The sequence below is a fragment of the Diabrotica undecimpunctata genome, chromosome 7, assembly GCF_040954645.1.
Source record: "Diabrotica undecimpunctata isolate CICGRU chromosome 7, icDiaUnde3, whole genome shotgun sequence".
Taxonomy (NCBI): Eukaryota; Metazoa; Arthropoda; class Insecta; order Coleoptera; family Chrysomelidae; genus Diabrotica; species Diabrotica undecimpunctata.
This window is the reverse complement of record NC_092809.1, coordinates 125,975,261-126,000,304: the sequence shown is the minus strand read 5'-3', so window position 1 is coordinate 126,000,304 and position 25,044 is coordinate 125,975,261. Positions and strand designations below refer to the sequence as shown.

Here is a 25,044-nt window from a genome sequence, read left to right as displayed (position 1 = left end):
CTATTACAGTTTTTTAATCTAAGACTTGACAGACGGATAGATATATTCGTACTATTATTTCGATTCAATAAATATTCAATACAATACAATATACTAAACACAACACAAACACTAAAATACAACACTAACATTAACAAACACGGTGATAACAAATAAACTAAATGAAATTATAACACTAGCAGAAGAACAACAAGGTTTTAGGTCGGGAAGATCATAAAACATATAAACTTTCAAAAAAGCTGTTAGAGATTATTTAAGAACATACTAAATTTTCACCTAAATTTACCGTAAAAAATACAATCGAACTAGTTAATAAAATACAACATTTTCAATTACCTAACAACTCCAGATTAATTTCATTTGACGTAAAAACATTTTTTCTTAGTATCTCTCCTACAGAAACTTTTGTTCTAGTAAAAAATCTTTTAGACCACAACATTACAAATGCAATCATTACATCTGAAATTTTACATATTCTTGAAATTTGCATAAAACAGGACTACTTTGAATTTAATAATCATGTATATACAAATAACATTACAGGACTTATAATGGGTAATCCTCTAAGCCCACTGCTATCAGATATTTTTATGGATCATCTAGAAACAAAGATTTCAAAACATCCTGTATTCAAACAGTTTTTATATTGGTGGAGATACGTAGACGATGTAGTGGTATGCTTTACAGATACTAACAGGCAACTTGACCAATTTTTATCGAATATTAATTTACTCCATAGTCATATTGAATTTACAATAGAAACAAAACAAAATTAATCCATAAATTTTTTAGATTTAAAAATTATCCGACTTAAAAACAAACATGAGTTCTCCGTATCGTACACATCATAAATTGGCAGCTTACCATAGAATGTTACATAGATTAATAGAAATTCTGATGTCAAAACACAACTATGAAATATAATTTAACACCATTGAGCAAGTTGCAGTAAACAATGGGTACAACGAATAAACAATAAATAAAATTTTAAATCAAAAACTACGTAAGAAAGCCCTAAAATTAGTATTTCCACCACCAGAGAAAAAACCCAGTACCTTCTGCTCTATTACATATACAGGCAAGATATCAACAAAAATAGCCAAACACATAAAAAAGAAAGAAATAACATCAGCTCTTAGAACAAACAACAACTGGGCGAATATATTAAAAATAACAAGAGCCAAAAGAAAAAGCACTTAGACAGTGTTGTATACAAACTTAAATATGGCGACTGCCCTAAAACCTACATCTGTCAAACCGGTAAAACTTTTAACAAACGAATAGCAGAACATAAAAGGGCTTTCAATAATAGAAAAACAATTTCTACGTACGCACTTCACCTTCTAAACTCGAATCATTCTTTTAATGACGAATTTCAAATTCTTTACATCCAAAATAAAGGCCTTGGGCTATCTTTATTAGAATCTATTTAAATCAACAACTCAACAAATACAGACATAATTCTGAATGACCAACTTGAGACAACCAATTCTACTCTCCTCAACCTACTCAGTTAAAGACTATAAAGTGTAAACACAAGCCAAAAAAAGATCACTTGAGAAAGGCACGCTGTCGAAACAGCTGTGGTGATAAGAATTTATAATAATTTTGAAGAAGTTTCGAAAACAGAAGTTTTCAGTGTTTTATTGTTATCTTTTTAAGTTGAAGTATTTTTAATTTAAATTTAATTTTATTAATATTTTCCAAAGTTGGATTGAATGATGTTTGCGGTGAGTTCGTTTTTTTTTTTCGAGGGAAACACACGATTTGAATTTTCAAGTAGAAAATTCTAGTCCTGTTACTTTGGTCATGGGAAAGTCATAAGTTATTGTAGAATTGTATGTTGTACGATGAAAAAGTCTTTCTTCACATTTATTTGACGTTGGTTGTCTTTTTCAATTCACCTAAAATATAATATATCAAATATTGCATAGGTTTATTTCCCAAAAATATATCCGCCTAGTAAAAGCAACAATGGACTCGTCAAAAGTAACTGTCAGAATACAAAATGAGCTTACCGAGAACTTTTTAATAATTAAAGGATTAAAGCAAGGGGGTGGGCTGGCACCGACACTTTTTTTTTATTTAAAGAAATAAAGTCGCATCCACCCAAAGGTTATTAGCGACATTCCTGTAACATTTGTAATAATATTAAATTTAACATTTGTAATAATCAATCATTGTAACAATTAATTACAATTTGTGAACAATAAAACATTTGTAACAATTAATTAAGTTAAATTTTGTGTAACATATTTATACATTTTAAGTAACCTAATAAATTGTTCGGAACTAAACTTTTGTTGAGGAGTGCTTTCAGGTTATTGGGCAAATTTTAAGACTGTATTTGATTTACATATTTAGGACAGTCTATCAAGAAGTGCTTTATACTATCTACTGTATTGCATGTTTCGCATTTTGGAGGTTCATTATTTGAGAAGAGATAGGCATGAGTATACCTACAGTGTCCAAGTCGTAGATGTGTAATAATAGTTTGGCATCTTCTACTTCTGGCTGTGGACTTCCATGAAAAAATATCACTTTTGATGGTTCTGAGTTTCGAACTAGAATCATTTCACTCCCGATTCCACGCACTTAACACCTTATTTTTGAAATAAACTTTTAGATCGCCTGCGATACTCCGACACTGTGTTTCTGATGTGTCACTGGTGATAGCGTTACGCGCACTAGTATCTGCTTCTTCATTCCCTTCTATGCCTATATGAGATGGTATCCATAGGAAGTGGACTCTTCTGAAATTTTCTTGAGCTTTCATTAATTCGGCCCTGATAATTTTCTCAATGGGGTGTTTAGGGTATACATTTTGCATAGCTTTGACTGCGCTGAGAGAGTCAGAAAGGACTAGACAACAAGGGATGTTTTTAATTAATGTTGGCTTAACTGAGATGTGTCACTTTCCGCTTCCGATGCCTCACTGCTAATATAATTATGGATTTTTTTCATTATGGATGTGAATTTACGTTTTATGGATCTTTCCTTTAAATGAAGATAAACTTGACTGAGCATATGGGACAAAGCTGATAGGTCTGTGGTGTATTCTTTAATTGTGGTTATAGGATCTGCTGACCCCGTGATATTCATTAGGAGCATGTTAAGTTGATCAACGTTTAGAGGGAAAGGTAGAGGGTGATTTTCTATGAAGTTTTTAGCAGGGTCAAGTAAGAGAGAAAATGAGCATTCAGAAGTGCTTGCTGAACTAATTTTAGCTTTTTTAGATTAGTCTTGGACTTTAGGTGATGGAAAAATGTTACATTCTTTTAAAGATGGATCTGCTTCAGGTGAAATAATTTTATCAAAGTTTCTTTTTGGTTGATTAATTATGTGACTGTCCTTATTTGATGAGTCTACTTTGTTCGGTATCTCCGGGATATTAGAAATAGACATTTGTTCACACTGAGAAGAGTTTGTGTCATTGGATGCTTGCAAGGATATATTTGTTGCGCTGGATACCGATGCTTCGCTGTTTTGGTTGGGGTTTAGTTGAGCTAGTGGTTCGGAGCACTGTGAAGTGATGTGTCCTGGCTTCTTGCATCTAAAGCAAACTAAACTGTCTTGAGAAATGAATATTCTACATGTCGTGTTTTCAAAAACAAGAGTAAATGACTCTGGTAGTGTTAGATTGTGAGGACTGATATTGAAGGACATACGCCGGAGAGCACAAGTCGTTCCGCTGGTGTAACTAACCTTCTTGCTCTGACAATTTCACCTTGTATTTCTATTTGACCATGATTATTCATAAAATCGTCCACTATTTGTTTATTGGATAAATACATACATATGCGATTATTAGATAATCTAGAAGAGAAGATTATATTTTTCGGTTGAATTATATTTCCAAGTGGGAGAAGGTAGTCTTGAAGTTTGGTGTTTTCTAAGGCACTAAAGATAATTGCTTGGGACTTTAATGGAAATTGCACTCTCGACGCTGCCGAAGAGTATGACTGTGATGTGTTTATTTGATTTTGATGGTCTTGTATTGTAGAACTGTTGTGTGATTCCATGTTTGAATTCATTTCGATAAACGTTTGTGAAAAGTAAGTCCGACTCTGTACAACTGCTAAAGCAGGTATATCGGTCTTTATTAAAAGCAGTTTTTTGCTGGTAAAACTGGATTTGTTTATTGGCAACAATAACAAATAATTGCAATTTGCTGACTTTAATACTAATTTAACTGGATATTATGTAAGGAGTTACAGTTTATTTCAATATATCACTAAGATTCACAATTTATAACTTACATTAAACTTTGTTAATGTTAAAAATATTCGGAGCCCATATTGAATAAAACATTATAATTATCGATGCAGAACCGAACTTCTGGCACCGACACTGTTCAACCTGACTCCAAGTATATGATCAGACAGTTAAATATAGGAAGAACCTCCTAACAAAAAAATCAATATAGATTGCCGTTTATGCTGATGACATCATCATTATGGCTCGCAGAACGGAAGATGCGACAGAAATATATTCACAGGGTTAAAAACAGGGGCATAAGAGACCAGACTAGAAACAAATATCCAAAAGACAAAAAGGATAACACAGGAAAGAGCTAGGGGAAACAGTCGCACAGTTGAATTAGAGGACAATATTGAAGATGTAGAAAATTTAGAATAAAGAATATGTAGTGAAGGGAAACAAAGTGTATTTTTCGCCCGCCCATGTGTTTGGCTCCAAAAACACACCCTGGAGATCGGAAATCAGGGTCTACAAAACTATGTATGTCTATCAGACCAATAGTATGTTACGGATGCGAGACATAGGTAATAACAGAAAAAACAAAAAGAAAGCTGAAAGTCTTTAAAAAAAAGTCTAAGGAAGAAATTTGGACCTATTAACGAAAACGGAGTATGGAGATCCAGATACAACCATGAACTCTACCAACTGTTCAAAGAGACACCGACCTCAGAATTCGTTAAATTTCAGAGACTTCGAGGGATTGTCATGTAGTGGAAATAACGGCCACGAAAGATAGGCCACGGAAAAGGTAGGTGGATGAATTGGTAGCTGATGCGCCAAATTTGCTAGACGTAAGAACCTGCAAGAGATCGGCGCGGGACCGGCAAGGTTGGAGACATAATTTGGAGGCTTGATTTGGGCTATAACGCCATTGGAGATGTGATTCTTTATACTATACTTCTTTTGAACATTACTGATAGCGCAATTTTTATGACACAACTCATTTGCGTTTTATGTTCTGAGACCAGAAGGTTTCGATATTTATAATTTTTCTGGTTTCAACAGTCCACATAAAGACCGCTATAATCTTCTGTCATAAAACTGCGCTCTCAAGCATTTCCAAATCCAGTATAAAATGCTTCCTAAATCCATTTGTTCCGAGCTCTTTTGGCTTCCTCTTCCCTTATTCCTTTCAATTTTAAGGTATTTTTTTATCGTGGTGTTTATTTTTGTGATTAGCATATTATACAAGATTGTTACTTGCGAATATTACTTCCTTAAATCTTCAATATTTACACTATAGTTTTCGTGGTTTATATTATTTTTGTCGCCTTCGGTATGTTTTGAGCTTGTGTTAAAGATATATACATGGTGTTTTAAAAAAAGGTAATCCCGTCTCTAGGGTAGGTAAAAAAATGAAAAATAATTGGGGTTTGCTTAGTAAAAAAGTTTTGTAACGCCATCCGTTTTCAAAATACAGGGCGTTGAAGAACAAAAAATTTTAGGAATTTTTTACGATTTTGCCGAAACTACTGGCAACATTGTAATGAAATGTTATACGAATATGTTTTGGAAGCTGATACATCCCATGAATTTGTTTTTATATCTGATTCTCATAGAGGGCGCTAGTTACACGGATCGTACTAAGAGTCAATATAACTTTTTTAAGAGTATAATTATTAATCAAAATTTCAAGTAAACTTAAACATCATTCAATTTTACACGAAAAAGGTACTCTTGGTAAAACTCGATACTGTGTACCGTTTTCGGAATATTTTGATTGGAAAATTATGAAGTAATAATTGATGCTGGTATAAAATAGTTAGTAATTAAACAAAACTCACAAGAAGAAAATTAAATTAATGACTAAGAACATAAAATAAAATTCAATTACAGTAAGTGTTCAAAATGCCCTCCGTTTTCGCGAATACACAAGTCTATTCTTTTTTCTAAAGATTCCATTAACCTTCTAAACGGTACGGGATCAGCTATGATGTCATTAAATTGACGTTGAATTCTTTCTTCCAATTCTTGGCGTGAATTTACCTCTGTAGCATAGACTTTTTCCTTAATATACGACCAAACTGCGTAGTCCAAAGGGTTAAAATCGCATGACCGAGGAGGGCAATGAATCGGGGCTTCTGCACCTCTACCAATCCATCGATTCGGAAAATGATTACTCAACCAATTACGACACCTTTTATGAAAGTGTGGTGGAGCTCTATCGTGCATAAAAATAAAGATCTTCGCTCGTTTAGCGTTAAATCTTATAATATCTCGAATAAGGAATTGTTTAAAAAATCAAGATACATATCACCATTTAAATTTCCAGGTAGAATATGATATCCTATTAATTTGTTACCTAAAGTTGCTGCCCAAACATTAACTTTAAATGAGTGTTGGTAATGTGATACCCTTTTGACTCGCGGATTCTCATCACACCAGTAGTCTGCATTATGGGAGTTAAACATACCTTCTCGCGTAAAGGTGGCCTCGTCCGTAAAAGGAATGCATGTTAAAAAATTTGGATTGTGGGCTGTCCTTTGTTGCAATGTTTCACAAAAATCCACTCTAACCGGTAGATCATCTGGCAAGAGCTCTTGGACTTGTCTGTAATGATAAGGATGTAATTGCTATTCTTTCAGTATCCGCCAAGTACTTGAAGAAAAAGTATTTGTTTGTCTTGCTATATTCCTTACGCTAACTGTTGGATCTTGATTAAGTAAATTTAAAATATTATTTTCTTTATTAATTGTTCTTGTTGTTCTTGGTCTACCAGAATTTATTTTATTTGGTCTCACATTCCCAGTTTCTCGACAACGTCGTTCAACGGCTCTAAATGTTTTTTTACTTGGTAAGTTTCTTCTAGGAAACTTTTATGCATAACATGTCACAGCTGCACTAGAACATCCTAAACATTCGCCTAAGGTTAATAACATGTCAGTGTATTCAACATTTGAGTACATTTGGATTTGATTTTACAAATAACAAGGTTTCAAAACTCTAATTATTGTTGATTTATCGTCATAACAATCAATAAATGTCAGATTTCCATGGCACACTTGGAGAAAATAGAGGTATACCTATTAGAACTTTATCATTACTACCAGCATCAATTATTACTTCATAATTTTCAAATCAAAATATTCCGAAAACGGTACACAGTATCGAGTTTTCGTGTAAAATTGAATGATGTTTAAGTTTACTTGAAATTTTGATTAATAATTATGCTCTTAAAAAAGTTATGTTGACTTATACTTAGTACTATCCGTGTAACTAGCGCTCTCTATGAGAATCAGATATAAAAACAAATTCATGGGATGTATCAGCTTCCAAAACATATTCGTATAAAATATCATTACAATGTTGCCAGTATTTTCGGCAAAATCGTAAAAAATGCGTAAAATTTTTTTTCTTCAATGCCCTGTATCTTGAAAATGGATGGCGTTACAAAAATTTTTTAATAAGCAAACCCCAATTATTTTTCAGTTTTTTACCTACCCTAGAGACGGGGTTACCTTTTTTGAAACACCCTGTATGTATAATATTTGATATAAGATTTGTATAAAATTTTTGAACTGTTCATATATTTGTTAATAATTTTATTGGAACCAGTAATTAAAGAAAACCAAAGAATGAAAATTGGCTCCTCGTATAGACATAGGTACATTCAAAAGTAAGCTGGAACAAGCTGGCCGGCATTGTTTATAATTCCACCGTATACGAAATCCTATTAATACAATGTCAAAGGATTCATAGTCTGGAGTTCATAACTAGAAATGCCAGTATCTCTGTTTAATCAAATTTTTTATATTTGTTTTACTTCGAGAGCATGGATTTTCATGCCGGATAATCTTTCAGTGGCGTACAAGATATTTTACAAATAAAATCATTGGATGTAAAAAAATGTAATAATCACATAACAGTGCGGAATAATTATTAGATGCAGAAATAAATAAGACAAAAAAAAACTATCGATGACCTAGTAGAAGAATGGGATTATATTCACACAGTCATTATAGAAGCAAGATACCCAATTATTAGGAAAACAGAAATTAAGAGGAAAAAATATTGGTTTGATAAATACTACAAGCGAGCCATAAACCGGACAAAAAAGCAAAAATATAAAAACACAGATAAAATAAAGCAGACTGTAATACTAAAATGATAAAAAGAAAGAAGCAAAACCAATATCTGGACAAAACAATAAATGAACTGGAAAAACAGCTAGAAATAACACAAGAAAATAATAAAAACGAAGATCAAAATGTTTATATATTTTGTCCGTCGGCAAATTCAAACAGATAATATTTGTATGTTATGAAACTCGAGTAACCGATGTCCAGGGACGTATCTCGATATTGGTTGTTTCACCGACACAAATTTTTTGATACAAGTATTAAATCATAAAATAACAATGTTTAACCCTTAACTGGTATGGTGATTTAAAATTACACTTAAAGTATGGCGGGGTCAGATTTGACCCTGTGCCTTTTTTTGCATGCAGCAAATAGAAAACAGAAAAATTTTCATTCAGATCGAATATAAATCCTTTTTATTATAAATAATAATGTTTACATATACTTTTTAATAATATCTGGCCTACTTCTGGCTAAACTTATAAAAATTAACATGGCTTTTCTTATCTGTAAAAAAAATAGAGAAAAAATTAAAAATAATTTTAAACGGAATTGTTTTAATCAAAACAAACCTAAACCTAGGGAAAAATACTTAAAAACATGAAAAAACATAATAAACAAAAATTCTGACAACTACATTTTGCGCAGTATTTTATTGTTCGGAGCAATTTGTACACATGTTGGACGTTTTGCAATGGTCTTTGCAAATATGCCTGCTACACTCGTCACATACAATTGGATGTTTGTTGTCACTGTAAGGGCATAAGAAGCATCTGGCACGCTTAGGTTGTCGACGTTGAGGGTTATCTATGCTTCGTGGGGCCTCATCTGGGATATTGCTGATTCGCCTTATGGTTACCTTCAATTCCCGAGGAATGTTTTTCATTTGACTTCTTCGAACTAAGTGTTCGTTGATCATTTCTCTCCCTAAATCAATAAGGAAACGGTTACGAACCATCTCATTATTTGGATTAGCAGCATTATAAATTATGCCTGCATTTGCGGCGGAGATGTCCATCATTCGGTACCACAAAGTTAGAGGCCAACGCCGAGTACGTCTTCCTACTTTGTAATTGGCACAAATTTGGTCCAGTACATCAACGCCAACTTTCGTTAGGTTATAAAAGGAGATGATGTCTGGTAATTTCTTTGCTCCTTCTTCGACCATGTTATTATGGTGCATTGTAGACATCATGCAAACTGAGCGATTTCTTTTTGGAACGTATGACGCAATTGTTATATCCTTAGTAAATCCAAAAAGCGAGGAAAGTGGTTCACGTTGCTTACTAGCTAGGAACTCTTTAGGTAACTCCCTTTTATTCCGTCTAATAGTACCTACGTATGTCAAGTTTTGGCGTTGCAATTCTTCAACCAGCTCTAGTGACGTGAACCAATTGTCCCCTGTAATATTACGGTTCGAATTTGCTATTGGTTCAATCAAAGTTAGCACAGTTTGGGTTGGAATAGATAGCTTCTTTGGATTTGCCCTATTTTCATCTTTGCCCGTATATACAAAAGCATTGATCAAATAATGTGTACGAGCGTCACACAAACACAATATTTTTAGTCCGTATTTCACAGGCTTGCTTTTTATAAACATACGGAACCTACACTTTCCCCGAAATCCAACCAACATTTCGTCCACGGTTACGTATTCCCCACAAGAATAGTTTATCTTACAGTTTCCAATAAATCTGTAAAACAAATTTGAAATTGCAGCAAGTTTATCTCCGTCTTCAATACGTTGTCGTCTAGTGGCTGGATTGTCAAATCTTAAGGCTGTTAGCAGGAAACTGAATCTCTTTAGAGTCATTGTTGCACGAAAAATGTCACGACCTGTTCCATCTGTTGCAAAAAGCGAATTTATGTCCTCGTGACTCGACTTGAACACTCCAGCTAGATAGAGAAGACCGAGAAATGCTCGCATTTCTACTTCATCGACATGATTAATAAACTGACATGACAAGGCCTGATCGCCATAGGTTGCCTGCAGTTCAGTTATTTTCTCATTCGTTCTTGCGATAACTTCATTTATAATGTATCCATCGAGAAAAAAACTGAGCGCCTGCAAGGGTGTAGTTGGCTTATTGGTCCGACATGGTCCCGAAAGGCCAGGAATATGCGACACTATGTTGGTGACGCGAGTACGGCTAGACGCAGGTGGCGTTTTCGCCCACTTTTTTCTATTTTTTCCGTAGAAATAGCCACTTTCATCCCCAACAATTTCACTTTCAACAGATAAGCTAACTTCTTCGACAGAGTGCCTATCACTGCCATCAACAGCTTCATCTTCACTCTCACTATCAGCATTGTAGTCACTATCCGTATCGTGATCACTAACAATCGTCTCTGCATCGGAAAGGTCGTTGTCGGTATCCCATAAAGTTTCAGCAATATGTTCAATTTCCTTTTGTGTCAAAGGCGCCCTTTTGTCACGCACGTTCGACATATTATACTTCGATCACAACTCTAAATTGAAAGAACAAACAAAATTGTATTTTTTTCTGGAAAAATAACAGTATTGTGCTTCTTACCCGAAAACGAGAAATTATCCTTTAACGGTATGGCAGGGTCAAATCTGACCCAATTCACAATATTCACGTGGAGCCACTAATTGCTTGCGGGCGACTGATAGCGGAACTGAAGCAGTTGCACGCCTTGAAAGAATACCTCAAATGGTATGTTGCCATATCGCCTAGTTTTTCCGAAAATTACAAAAGAATTTCCAATAGGGTCAAATTTGACCCTGCCATACCAGTTAAGGGTTAATGTGTATATTATAGTCAAAGAGCAGAAAATCCGTGGTGATATAACGGCATCTTCTATACGGCTTTTTAAAGTTCCCCATTTGTTTCAGGCACTTGTTATATGTCATACAATTTTAAGATATCTACGTCATACGTCTTTTGTATGTATAGTTATTGGTATATACTATATATCAATAACGTATGACTTAGATATATTAAAATTATACGACATATCATAAGTGCCTGAAATATATGAGAAGCGTTGAAAATCCCTATTAGCGTTTAACGATGACGTACATAGACGAAACTGGGGAAAAGTATTTTACATTTAAGAAAATATTGTTTTAAACAAAGTTAGCAATTTATAATGAAAAACTGAGTTGTTTTAACTGAAATAATCATCATGTTAACGTACCTTGTCTAAAATATTTCTCCTGCAGGCGAGCTCTCATCATCGTCACTATCCACCATATTAATAATAAGTTGTCCACTGTTTGAAAATAATTGTCCTAGTCTTCTGTACTCATTTTCTACTTTCCCTACACGAATTTCTGCTTTTTTCCAGTCGGTACTTGTAATCTCTGATAGCTAGCATTGTCCATAACTATCACACTGCCCGGTGTTATATTGGGAAGTAGTGTATTTTTAAACCACTCTTCGAATATAGTAGAATTCATATTCTGATGATATAATCTACACTACACTTTTCTATTTTTTTTTCCGCAAAGCATTAACCCATTTGGCTCCCAACCATTTGCAGATCCACAGTGCACAATAATCATCCGAGAACCTTTATTCGGAGGTACTCCTTTCAACTGGCATCCAAGTGAACCATCAGTCCAACCCTTACTAGCGGTATCATGAGTGTCATACCATGTCTCATCTAAATAATAAAAAGTCCACTGTTGGTCTCGATATTCTTAATTTTTTTTTAAATAATCTAAACGCCAGTGTACTATCCTCTTACTTTCCATAATAGCCACCCGTTTATCAACGATTTTGTTTTTTCAGCCGTCTACGTAAAGTGGTTTTAGGGCAGTTACTTCCCATCACAACAAGCTTGGTGTATATAATATCAATTGTTGGTATTACATTTTTTTTGTATTCCTCGTAAACCAAATTCCTTAAACATTTAGCAGTCACGATATTATTTGTTTAGGTTTTCCAGCATCCTGTTTTTCTCTTTTTAACACCACTTTTCACGATGTCGCGCATGGTAGAATTCGGAATTCGTGTAGAAGGGCCGTTTTTCTTTCTTTTACTGCCTTTACAACTATTTTTAGGATCATTTTGAAGATTTTTGTAAATGTTCATACAAATTCTCTTAGATTGTTCATTCAAAACAAACCTTTTCTTTGGAAGTCTTAGACACTTTACTACAGTTACAGTCTAAGTATCATTGTTTTTTGTATCACTTACACTTAAAAGATTGTTGACTACTACTTTCTCTACTGCTACTTGGGTTCTCTTGCTCCCATGCACGAAAAACTGTAGGTGATTTTTCCCATGGTCTAAACATTTTCTTTATACACAAATAGACAGTTTAAAAAAAAACAAACAACAAAAAAATACTACAATTATTATAACTACTCACAACAAAATTTCAACACAACTCAAAATTAAAGCAATGCACAATGCACATCTATCTATAAACAAGCTAATTGCAAAGATATAACCATGGACGTATAAACACAGTGTGTCTGTATATATATATATATATATATATATATATATATATATATATATATATATATATATGTATATAAATATAAGTCCATCGTAAATCAATTAGTTTAAAACTTGAAAATTGATACTTGGACAGTTAAAATTGTTAGACGGTTATATTTAGAAGAAATATTAAGCAATAATTTAAAATTATTCTGCACATTATATTTGAACCATTATTTGGTTAAAACATCTCATTTTTGGCGGTAAAAAATATATTAAATCCATGTAATAATTTGTCTGTACTAAAGGTGGTAAAATATGGTCTGGAAGTTATATTTTTGTTTGAATTTGCCGACGGACGATAGAAAGTCGGTGCTAACTACCAGGAAGTTAAAAAATCAATAGGACCATCAAAGAGATACACAAATTTTTGTAGAAAGAAAGAACGATTTTTTTTGGTACTTAACAGACTAGTTAACTAGATAGGTAGAGTATTTCGAAGACTTATTAAACAACAAGAAGGAAACAATAAATATAAGAATTTATAAAAAAATATGATAAAACAAGTCTCGAAAATTACATAAAAATCATATTACTAGAGGTATACAAAGTGATGGCAAAAATGAATAGAAAAAGCTTAAAAATATGTGAAGCACAAGTAACAGATTTTGCAGATGATCTGGTACTTAATTATAACACAATTAAAAAAAAGAGCTAAATAAAATGTTCACAAAATTCTAAGGAGAAATTCCTTAAGATAAGTCCAAGTTGTAGAGACAAGCTGTAGAGACAAAAATGAATTAATGAGACTCCAAATCTGTTAGTTAAAATTTTTTATGGCACTTTTAAGGTGCAAAAAAATGGTGTTTTTTTTATTATTTTTATTGTATCAAATCAATATCTTAGGGTAAAATGAGGAGAATATTGAACCAAAGTCCAAAAATGTTAATTTTTGAAATAACTTTTGCAAGCATTTTTTTATTCTTCAAAAAGCTTTATATTGCAGCTCCTTTAATTAAAAATCGAAAGAGACTTCCTAAAATCCAATCAGATAATTTCTTTTCGAAATACGTTTAATGGTTTATAAAAACTCTTAAATTTTTATAAATTTTCTGTAGGATAATAATAATAATAATAATTTCTGTAAATATTTTGTAGCAATAAAAATAATTGCTGTGGGGGCGACTTTTGCTTTATAAACTTATTAGGCATTCTGCGCACGAAGCGTATCATCATAGACGCGTATAAGTTTCGTCATGCAGCGACGATTCTTACGTCTTAAAATCCGCAAACGATTCGATTTGCAAGCAGCATGTGATCGTCTTGTTTTAAGGTTTTTCATGCTATTACAGTAGTTGCAAAGATGTCACGTGATGAAGAGGACTTACTTTTATTAAATTATCTTCGCCACTGCAAAAAAAAAGAAATAGAGGAAATTTTGGGTGCATCCTTTTATCTACAAAAACTACAACAGAAGGTTATTTATTGCCGCCAAAGAGTTGTCGGAATATGACTCTAAATTCCACACATTTTACAGAATGTCTAAAAATACATTTAAAGAATTGGTGTTAATTGTAGGTCCTGCCATTCAAAAGCACAATACTAACATGCGTGAGTGTGTTAGTTCAGAAAAAAGACTCATGATAACACTTAGGTAAGTAAAAGACGTACTATATCTAGGTATATTTATTAATAAAATATTACATTAATATTTGTTAGAAACTATGTTGTTGCATATTGGTCGAATGAGGAGAAATGTCATCAGTAGTAACTGTGCTGCAATTACTTCTATGAAATGAAGTTGTGGCAACATCATTTGGCGAAGAATCGGGTGTGCGGACTGTATTCATTGAAAATCCACTTGAGGTGTGTGATGCTGATTCGTGATGGTGATAGTATATTCTTGAAGTATCGTGTATCGGAAAGTGTTGAGTTAGATTATTTTGTTCTTGTTGTCTGATTAACTATTCGATTAACGTTAGAGTTTGTATTTTGAACGTTTGTAAATTTTTGCCAGATAGGCTTTTTACATCAGGAAGTAAACTTACCGAAAATCCTGGAGGAACGAAGTAGACGACGCCATGAGTAAGAGAGGCCTAAACGATGGAGAATGGAACAACAGAGAGAGATGGAAACGGTTGAGCGAGGGAAGGCAGTGAATACTGTAGAATCCCTAAATATATATAGTTAACTTAAAAGAAACATCTTTCGATCATCATCTGGTGATTCCAGGGTATTCCTATCTTTTTTTTATTTACATATTGTAAAACTAATACATTTTTTCTTTTTTCTCTGGCTACAGATAGTTTCCTGAACACGTTTTGATGATTTGATTACTGAAGTGTTATTATTTTCTTCAATATTATTTTCCGCTATGTTTTCGTTTAGCGGTGCTTGAGATGATTCGTATTCATCTGGCTGCGTCAATACTCAGTGTATGTAAGGCTTTAGTAAGGTTTGTTTGCTTTTGCTGAAGAGCCAGATGGGGATGGTTTTAGGCTCCGGACAAATCCATTGAGAATGTTCTTCCATTTTTCTTTACAAGCCTCTGTAAAGAGTAAATATTGTTAGAATATGTATACAAGCTAAAATTCAGTTGTTATACATTTTCACTTTTGTTTTTTGTTTCAGGTATTTAACTACTAGCTGCACATTTGCTGCCCTAGCTTTATATTTTCAAAGAAGTGAACGTACCATTGGATTAATTATAAAAGAAACTACAAATGCCATATGGAATTCGTTAAAAGAACTATATATGGTATTACCAAATAAAGAAAAATGGAAAGATATAGCACAGAGATTTTTTGAATTATGGCAATTACCAAACTGTCTAGGGGTGGTCGATGGAAAACACATTAGAATTAGAAAATAACCAAATTCAGGATCTTCAAATTTTACTTATAAAAACTATCATTCTGATATTTTACTGTGTTGCTGTGATGCTGATGGTATCTTTACTTCAATAGAATGTGGGTATACTGGACGAAATAGTGACGGCGGCATCTTTCGGGTGTCTACATGTGGTAGTTGGTTGGAAAGCAACAATACTTTCCCACCGTCAACTGAACTTCCTCATGACGAAAGTGACAATAAGTTCCCATATTATTTTGCAGCAGACGCTGCATTTCCTTTAAGAAAAAATGTCATGAGACCACACCCTGAAAGAAATATTTATAGTAAAAAGCGAATTTTCAACAGACAGTCGAGGTAGAAAAACTATAAAGTGCACATTTGGAATGATGACTCAAAAATTTCAGGTTTTGTTGACACCTATCAGATGTCGACAATACGATTATCTCAATAATCCAGTGTGCTTGTGTATTACACAATTTTATTCGAAAAAAGGGCGGTGCATTGTATACAGTAGCTTCAGCACTTACTACAACACAAAATATCCCACAAAATGTAAGAAATGTGCCAGACATGGATAAATTAAATATAGATGAAAATTCTTTACCTCAACATTTACGAAATTACTTAGCAAATTATTTTTTATTACAAAATACTGCTTTACCATGGCAATGGAATTATTGTTTATAAAATAAGAAAATTAATTTAATCAATATAATATGTACCTACCTAAATAACAATTAAGTTTTATTTTAACCTACCTGATCACTTAATTTGCCTGGCTACTGCTGACCACGGTTTTTCAGTCACATCTTTTCTGTAGTACTCTTGTAGGGTATTACTGATAATTTTCAATCAGTTGGACAAATTTTAATATTTGATCCGCCATTCTCATAAAATTCCGTCAAAAAAGGTGTTCTAACACTAAAGGTCGTGGCATATTATCGTGCACGTTGCGTTTCCAGCACATAGCGTTTAGTTTCCGAAAAATAAAATTTAAATGGTTTTAAATATGAACAACGCACACTGTCCGGAACATAGCGTTTCAGACACTTAACGTTTCCGTTCAGTATATTTGAAAACAATATTTTACTGATGCCGACGGCTACGTAACGAGTCGTAACCGGTTGGTAAGGATAATGTGAAGTAGATGTCCGTCGTTTTCCCCCCGTTGTTTATTTAGGTATTTGTTTGATTTTGATACAAAGTATTTAAAAAAATAATTTTCGAGGCTATTTTGTCATTTATGCATGTGTTTTTATTGCTTTGTGACAATTAATCACGGAAGTGATAAACAATTAGGACTTTTGTACGGAAGTGATACCTCTTCTTTTTAAAAATACTTTTTGGTTTGATATGTATGGCTTCGTTAAATGTAGTATTTTGTTTTTTAACTGAAGGTGAAATTAAATTTAAAACATATTTAATCTGAATCCTATTTATTCTAAAATAGTCATAATATTTTTCATCGTCATCAATTAATTCTCTGTATAAAGTCCAGTATTCACATTCCTTCTTCCTTTCTCCTAGCACTGGATGTACTTTAAACCTTCTTTTTAACACAGTTTTTCATTCTTCATCGTTAAGTAGAAGAGCAATTGCACATAATTTTTGTCGAGAAAAGCGAGATCATATCTTCACCGAACCAAACTGAAACGTTCTATGTATGAAAATGTGAACGCGCAACCCAATTGCTGGAGTGGAAACGCTACGTGCCGGAAACTATACGTGCACGATAATATGCCGCGACCTTAAAGCGTACTGCAAGCGACCGACATCGTTGTACGCCTGGCGCGGCGGCTTGAAGCTTGTCTGCGTTAACGATTCCGATTCCGCACCGCTTACGCTTCGTGTACAGTGTTCCATAAAGACACAAGTGAGCAGCACGAAAGCGTATGCTTTTCGTATGTCGCATCTAATAGACGTCTATGGCGATACGCTTCGTGTGCAGTATGCCTTAAGCTACAGCACTCCCTATACAGTACACACATTTTTAACTTTACTTGATTCTTATAGATAGGTGAAGTCAAGACAAAGATTAAAAAAAAGTTTTCTACGACCAATAGAAGCGGAGTTTACTTAATTTGTTTAAAAAATCACAGCTCCTGTGTTTATAACAATTAAAAATTAAAATTGGTGTTATTCAATAGTTAAAGGTCTATATTTTATGAGGTTATCATGTTTATTAAAAAAACGCTATTTATAGTCAAAAAACATAAGTAAAGTTGACTGTTTTTTCGAGTAAACAAACAACTTATCACATATTCGTTAAATATGGACCAATTTCGCTATTTTTTGTCTTGGGTAGCGGACAATTTTGTGAACATTGACAATAATTTTTTTTGGCTGCGATTTAGCTTTAGTGACTATTAACATTTCCTTTTAAATTACTTTTGATCATTTTTACTTTACATATCATATGATACATTTTTTTATATTAAATAATAAATATTTATATTAAATTTATTTTATAACTTGTATTTGGTGTTTTTTAACAAAAGTTTTAGCTCATGTTTTATTTCATGTATACTGGTAAACGTCCATTGTACCATTATGGATCTTTTGATGATTTTCTTTAATATCTTCACTATTTCATCAATTTCTGTCTTATACACTTAAGCGACAAACATTTTCGGGTTCTTTATTTTCATCGTGTCAAGAAAAAAAATGTTGATCTTATTATGAATGTTGATTTCGGCCAGTCTAATGGTATTTTCCCTGTGTCGTATATTTTATTAAATGGTGCTGTTATAAAATCTGGGCTTTTGCTTTCCTCGTCTGCAATTAATTTAAGTACTTGGATAATTGATATTGTTTGGACAATGGCTTTTCCATTTTTCTAAGCCTTTACTGCATGAATAATTCCTTCTTTGGTTATTTCTGGACCTTTTTCATGTAGTCGATCGTCTGTCGATGATAGAGCACAAGATGTATCGTCGTCAAAAAGTGTCTGAACGTAGTGTTTTCATCTCCTCAGTTTGCCTTATGTTTATAATTATTTCGCGAAGAATAATGCTTCTAAATGCAGCGTATAAAATATTTTCCACAGTACTATGTCACTGTATGGCACCATATGCAAAACGGATGGAAAAGAAATATCAGGCTGGTTTCAGAGGTGGTAAATCGACAATTCATCAGACACTGAGACAAATTTTAGAAAAAACAGTGGAATGTAGCATTGACATTCATCACATACTTATAGACTACAAATCAGCCTACGACTCTAAATAGAAGAGAAATGTTCAAAACAATGAAAGAGCTAGGAATACCAAATCAGTTGGTAAATTTAACACAACTAACTCTTGAAAAATTTGAATGTAGAGTACGAATTCAAGGGGAACTGTTTAAAACCTTTTAAAACAAATGACGGACTGCGCCAGGGAGACCCTCTCTCCTATACACTGTTCAATCTAACTCTGGAAAAAGTAATACGTATGTTACAAATTGCAATCATTGGTTTAATATATAATAAATCAGGGCAAATCCTTGCTTATGCTAATGGTATCAATATTGTTGGGAGAACGTAAAACGTTGTACCAGAGGCATATATAGCATTAAAATAATCAGCTACAAAAATGGGGTTAATCATAAACACAAACAAAACGAAGTAAATAAAAATAAGCACGCAACCACAAATCCTACGACCACTTGTTATAGAAAACGACAGTCAATGTTAATTCAATGTCTGTCTGTACCATGCTCTCTATTATTTCTATTTCTTTGTCAACCTTGGCACTTATTTTTTTTCCTTTGAGTTGCAAAATGTCTATCTTTCTTGTCACTTTTTTTGTTTTAACTTTCAGAAATCTTTTTAGTCTAAAATGCATTATAATTTGATTATGATTTAGTAGATTTTGTGTACTTCTTAAAGTTATGATGGAGCAAAATGAAGTCAATTTAATTCCTAACAATTATAAACTGGACCTCAAAAAGGATGTTTGAAGAAGGTGTTGACTATTATAAGATTGTTCGATACGCAGAATTATACAAGTCCATCATCCCTATTGTTTCTAGTATCGCGACCTTATGCTCCTATGTTGTTTCCTTCAGTACCACGACCAATTTTGGCGTTAAAAGTCACCCATGATAATTTTTATCTCACCTGTTTTGTCAGTCTCACTATTTAACCTATTTTGTTATAAAATTTTTCGATTTCTTGCTCTGACTTGTCACTTTTTGAAACATAGACCTGAATAACATTTAGCTTTCTGAGGGTTGTTTGTAATTTCAACGTTGATACTTTATCATTTAGAGGGAGGAAGTCTGTGACTGAATGCGGAATTTTGTTAGAAACTAATATAGCCGTCCCATATTTATGTTTGGGATGCTGAATAATAGATGTATACATCTTTTGTTTTTTGTTTTCCTCAACCAGACCATTTTACTTTACTCTTCTCCACGATGTCATATTTTTATTCTTCTCATCTTGGCTTCGCTGTTTGCAAGTTCTACGAATATAAATAAACTTCGTAGGTTCCAGGTGGCAATGCGTATCTTCCTGTCATATATTAGAATTCTTCCTTCACTTCCTTGAATCTCAATGGTAGTTGACGGAGGGATTCTTCGCACCCTCTCCCTATTTAAGGAAGGCCCCGGACTGAGAACCGTTTTCTTATTTTTGTCTGCAATTTTTAATTTTAAGAAATATAATAGGGTGGTTTACCGTTGTCTCACCCATCGCAGTACCACAAGCATTCAAACTGTTCCAATCATGCTGGTAGTAGTCTAGTTTCAAGCCGATCCAGGATCGTTTCCTTAAGCTAGTACTGATGACTGCTATCCTTCACTAGGGAGAGATAGGGAATAGGTACCTAGATTTTGGAAGGATAAACAGATGAGATATGGTTTCTCTCGGCAAGTGATTGAGAGCAAAGCATGGCTCGTGTGGGCAGGGTCTCTTCCCTGAAGTAGACCTATTCTCTACTGGGATTATATTTTTTCTGAGACATTCCCACAATTGTTGTGATTAAAATTATATTTATTGATGTTTCTACTTAAAGTCTGGAAAATTAAAGACGAAAGGACTGAAAGTACCGTTAATAAATCATATAATTATGTAGCAATTGGTAGCAATCTGTTGGTATGCAGAATGGTCATGAGAGTAAAACGGCTCAAGAAAAGATCTAATTTAAACACAATTGATATTAAGAAACTCACTAACCCAAAAACCGAAATAAAAGTACGAGAACAACTAGGAAAGAAAATAAACGACATTAACGAGAACACGTCGGACATAATAGAGAGATGAGATAAATCGAGGGAAGCAATCCAAACAACATGCGCGACTCTATTAAAGCGTGACAGATGGAAGAAGAAAGAATGGATGTCTGATGAGATAATGGATATGATGGATGAAAGACGTAAATTCAAGAATAAAAATGAAGAAAAATACCAGCAGATCCACAAAATCATAAGAACGAAAATTTGAGAAGCCAAAGAAAAATGGTTTTCCAACGAATGCAGGGAAATAGAACAATACGAACAAAAATACGACAGTTACAATATGCACAAAAAAATAAAATCAATGACAAACAAGAGGAAATTCAATAAGTCACCCAACAGCATAAAAGATGGCGATGGAAATCTTATCTCGGAGCCATCAACGATCTTAGAAACATGGAAATCATACATAGAAAAATTATTTGCATCTGACAGGACTGATGATCACCTATATGGAGAAGGAGAAACAGGACCTTCAATCCTTAAATCGGAGATAGAAGATGCCATTGCAGCACTAAAAAACAATAAGTCAGCAGGTCCGGACAATGTACCCTGCGAAATATTAAAGATCCTATGTAATCAGACAAACAGTTCCTGTTTGTCTGGAAAGAGTTTATTCAGTTAGTGAGGAATACGGCCTGAGCCTCAACTTCAAGAAGACAAAGTGGATGCTGATAAGCAGGAAGCAACAGCCTGCTCGACAGTTACGGATAAGTAACATACTAATTGACCATGTAGAATCTTATGTGTACCTTGGCACCAACGTAAATGCAAAATGGGAACAGGCCACAGAAATTAAGGCGAGAATAGAACGAGCTAGAGCAGCATTTAGCAATATGAAAAAGCTCCTCATAAGCAGGGATTTGTCTCTTCCCCTAAAACTACGTCTAGTTAAATGCTACATTTTTCCGATCTTACTGTATGGTGTGGAGGCCTGGACGCTGACGGAGACGCTCACGAGAAAACTAGAAGCATTCGAAATGTGGGTGTACCGACGCATTCTTCGTATATCCTGGACCGAACATGTCACCAACACAGAGGTAATCCAAAGAATCGGAAAGGAGAAAGAAATCGTGAATACAATTAAACAAAGAAAGCTTGAATATCTAGGCCACATATTGAGACACGATAAGTACCGTCTACTGCAATTGATTGTCCAGGGAAAAATAGACAGTAAGCGAGGGCCAGGCAGGAGAAGACACTCGTGGCTCCAAAATCTGAGGAAGTGGTTCGGGCTCACATCGGTCGAACTATTCAGAAGCGCCGCGAATTGCCATGTTAATAGCCAACGTTCGCAACGGACAGGGCACTTGAAGGAGAAGAAGAAGCAATTGGATGTTGAGTGTAAGTGGAGTATGATCTACCATAATATGGATTTTTAAATACCAGTTCTTATTCCTGAGAGAATTGTAACAACATAGGTATCTCTGCGTTAATTCCTTTTTACCAAGCCAAAAGATTTCATTACTTTACCTATATGTGCTAAAAACTGCTTCTTTTATCATATATATATATATATATATATATATATATATATATATATATATATATATATACATTATATATATATATATATATATATATATATATATATATATATATACATTCAGTATTCGTGATTATAGAAAAAGATCCTCAGCAAAAATACAAAGATAAGTATTTTAAATTATTTTTTCCGTCGACCGTCCATTTATGATTAATTTTAACACCCTCAAAATCATTGATTAATGACCCCTATTAATGAATGATTTTCTATTAATGAACGATTTTATTATAGGCAACACAACATACATTGCTTGTATAAATTAATTTAACCACATTTAACGCTCTGTGATTGGCAGTGACCTGTGGTGTAGGCAACCAAACATATAGGTACCTATTTATATTCCCACTAAAAAGATTATTTAAAATGACATAGCCGCTGTAAGTACTGTCTGTCATTGTATGTCATTATTTATCGTTAAGTAAATAAAAATTTAAACTAAGATATTTTTATTTCTGAAAAGTACGGTCGACGGAAAAGTTTTGTAACGAACTCGTGAATTAAAATGGCGATTAACAATTTCGTACATTAACGCGCTCGCTTCGCTCACGCGTTAAAATATCTCAATTGTTAATCGCCCTTATTAATACACTTGTTGGTTAAATAACTATTTTATTATTATGTTTAATTATTATGTTAATGTTGTTGTAATAAACGTTCTATATCCTATATTCGTTTTTTTTTTTTTATATTTTAACTCCATTATATTAGTTCATTTTCGCAATAATTACATAAAATTTAAATCGTTTAAGTTATGTGTGGTTCCTTGTGTTTTCCAAGCCGCTGTGTCTACATTGGCGTAACAACAACAATTATTTATATCTCCCCATTTGAAAAGGTTTAAATAACATAATAACATCCTGTTGCAAAAAGCATAAACTGTATCTATTTGTATCTATGTTTAGCTAGAGAAGACTGCTTCGGTTTACCTACGAAAAGAAACAAATATAGTTATCACCGCAAGCTTATAAATAAACAGGTGAACATGCGTGAAAAATAAATAATAAATCTAATCATTGGCGTCCCTGAAAGGCCGTTCCTCTCGGATCTTTGATAAAAATAAAAACAATGTTCGCTTATTTACGCTGATAATAATATTTTTTGTCTTTTAACGTAATAATATTATTCCTATGTAAATAAAAATACACGATATATAAAAATAGTTTAACCATTTGCATGAAGGCAACATAGGCTAATTTTTTTATATATACAAAAATATTTATTAGGATATAATATATTACCATAGAAAAGTATATAAAAAAAACTAGTTAAAATAAAGAAAAATACAGTACTGTGGTAGGAATAACTTTCAAATTCGTTCGTCTTTTCTTTGCCTTTATCAATATTCTGGGTCGGCTTTCCTCATCACACTTCTGCGTAAGTTTCTATCGTGAGTCATACCAATGACGTGTCTTGCCTAGGCATCTACCACGGGTATTATTTGAAGACTTGGGGACTTTTTCCTACCCCTTTCAGGAATTAGCTGATCAGTGATTCTTCTTATTGAATAATTTATTTATGTCATTAATTGGTGTAACCCCTGGACTTCCTCTAATATTGCCAAATTCTAAGATAAATCAGATCTTGTGCAGGCCAGTGATGCGATAACAACAAAAACTAAACCAAGTGTTTCAAAGTTCTTTTGTGAAGAAATGTAGAGAGAATGATTAAAATGCTCACTTCATTCTTGTAAAATGCTAAGAAAGGAGAGCATTTCGTTGAAATTAATTTTTAAATAAAAGAATATGGCATATCTGCTGTTAACGGTTCGAAATTTTATACTTTTATAACTAATCGAAGATCGTGTACAAATGCATTTCTATCTAAATAATGAGTGTATGTTTAACATAAAAATATTCAAGTGGTTGAGAAATTTAAAGAATTTTTTTTTAAAGAAATTACACTACAGGACATTATAATCCCTCCCAGTGGTCTATAAGATAAATTCCTTTTCTTTTACATTTGAGAAGCAACTGAGCAAAAATCAATAAATCTAGTTTTAGACATTTTTTAAGTAAATACTACAAAGTACTCGGTTTAGTTCAATCTACATTGTGAACTATTCATTTTAGGCAATGTGCTTTAAATCCAATATATTATATTGATATATGACTAATTCAAAACCAAACAAAAATGCATTAAATCCCATTTTAAGACCAAGCAAACTGACATAAATCCATCATATTTAACCAAACTACAAAAAATGGTTGAACAAATATTTCTATGAAAGTTTTGTTCGGTTTGAGCAAATTACTAAAAGGTGGCGATCACAGTTCTGTTCATTTTGTTATGTGTAAGAATGTATTTGGCTTTCTTAGGTACTTTAGAGGAAGTTGTTCGTTTGTACAGTTGCATCAAACACTGCAGGATAATTTACTAAAATGGAAGACCTTATATCTAGTATTTGTGTAAAAGATGGTAACAATGGAAGTCGAAAGAGAATGACTAACGTGCCTAAAAGATCGGTTAAAAAAAGTAAAGGGTAAAAACACATTAACATTTATTATTTATAACGAAATCTTTTTATAAACGACTGATAAATCGCAGCAAGATACAAAACTATCTTATATGATAACTGTTGATCTTGTAGAAAGAAAACTAGTTATCAAGCCAAACCCTCGCTCATTTAATACTCTTTATCATGTAACACCCATAAAAGGTACCAGGCCCACAAGAG

The 25,044-nt window shown here is 33.3% G+C and overlaps 2 protein-coding genes across 3 annotated transcripts in view; both read right to left on the bottom strand.

The window, feature by feature from the left end:
• The window catches only part of BicC (protein bicaudal C), a 635,428-nt gene that overhangs the window by 286,237 nt on the left and 324,147 nt on the right, over positions 1-25,044 (bottom strand). The window lies entirely within an intron of this gene.
• LOC140445786 (uncharacterized) overlaps positions 1-25,044 on the bottom strand; it is a 321,172-nt gene that overhangs the window by 120,009 nt on the left and 176,119 nt on the right. The window lies entirely within an intron of this gene.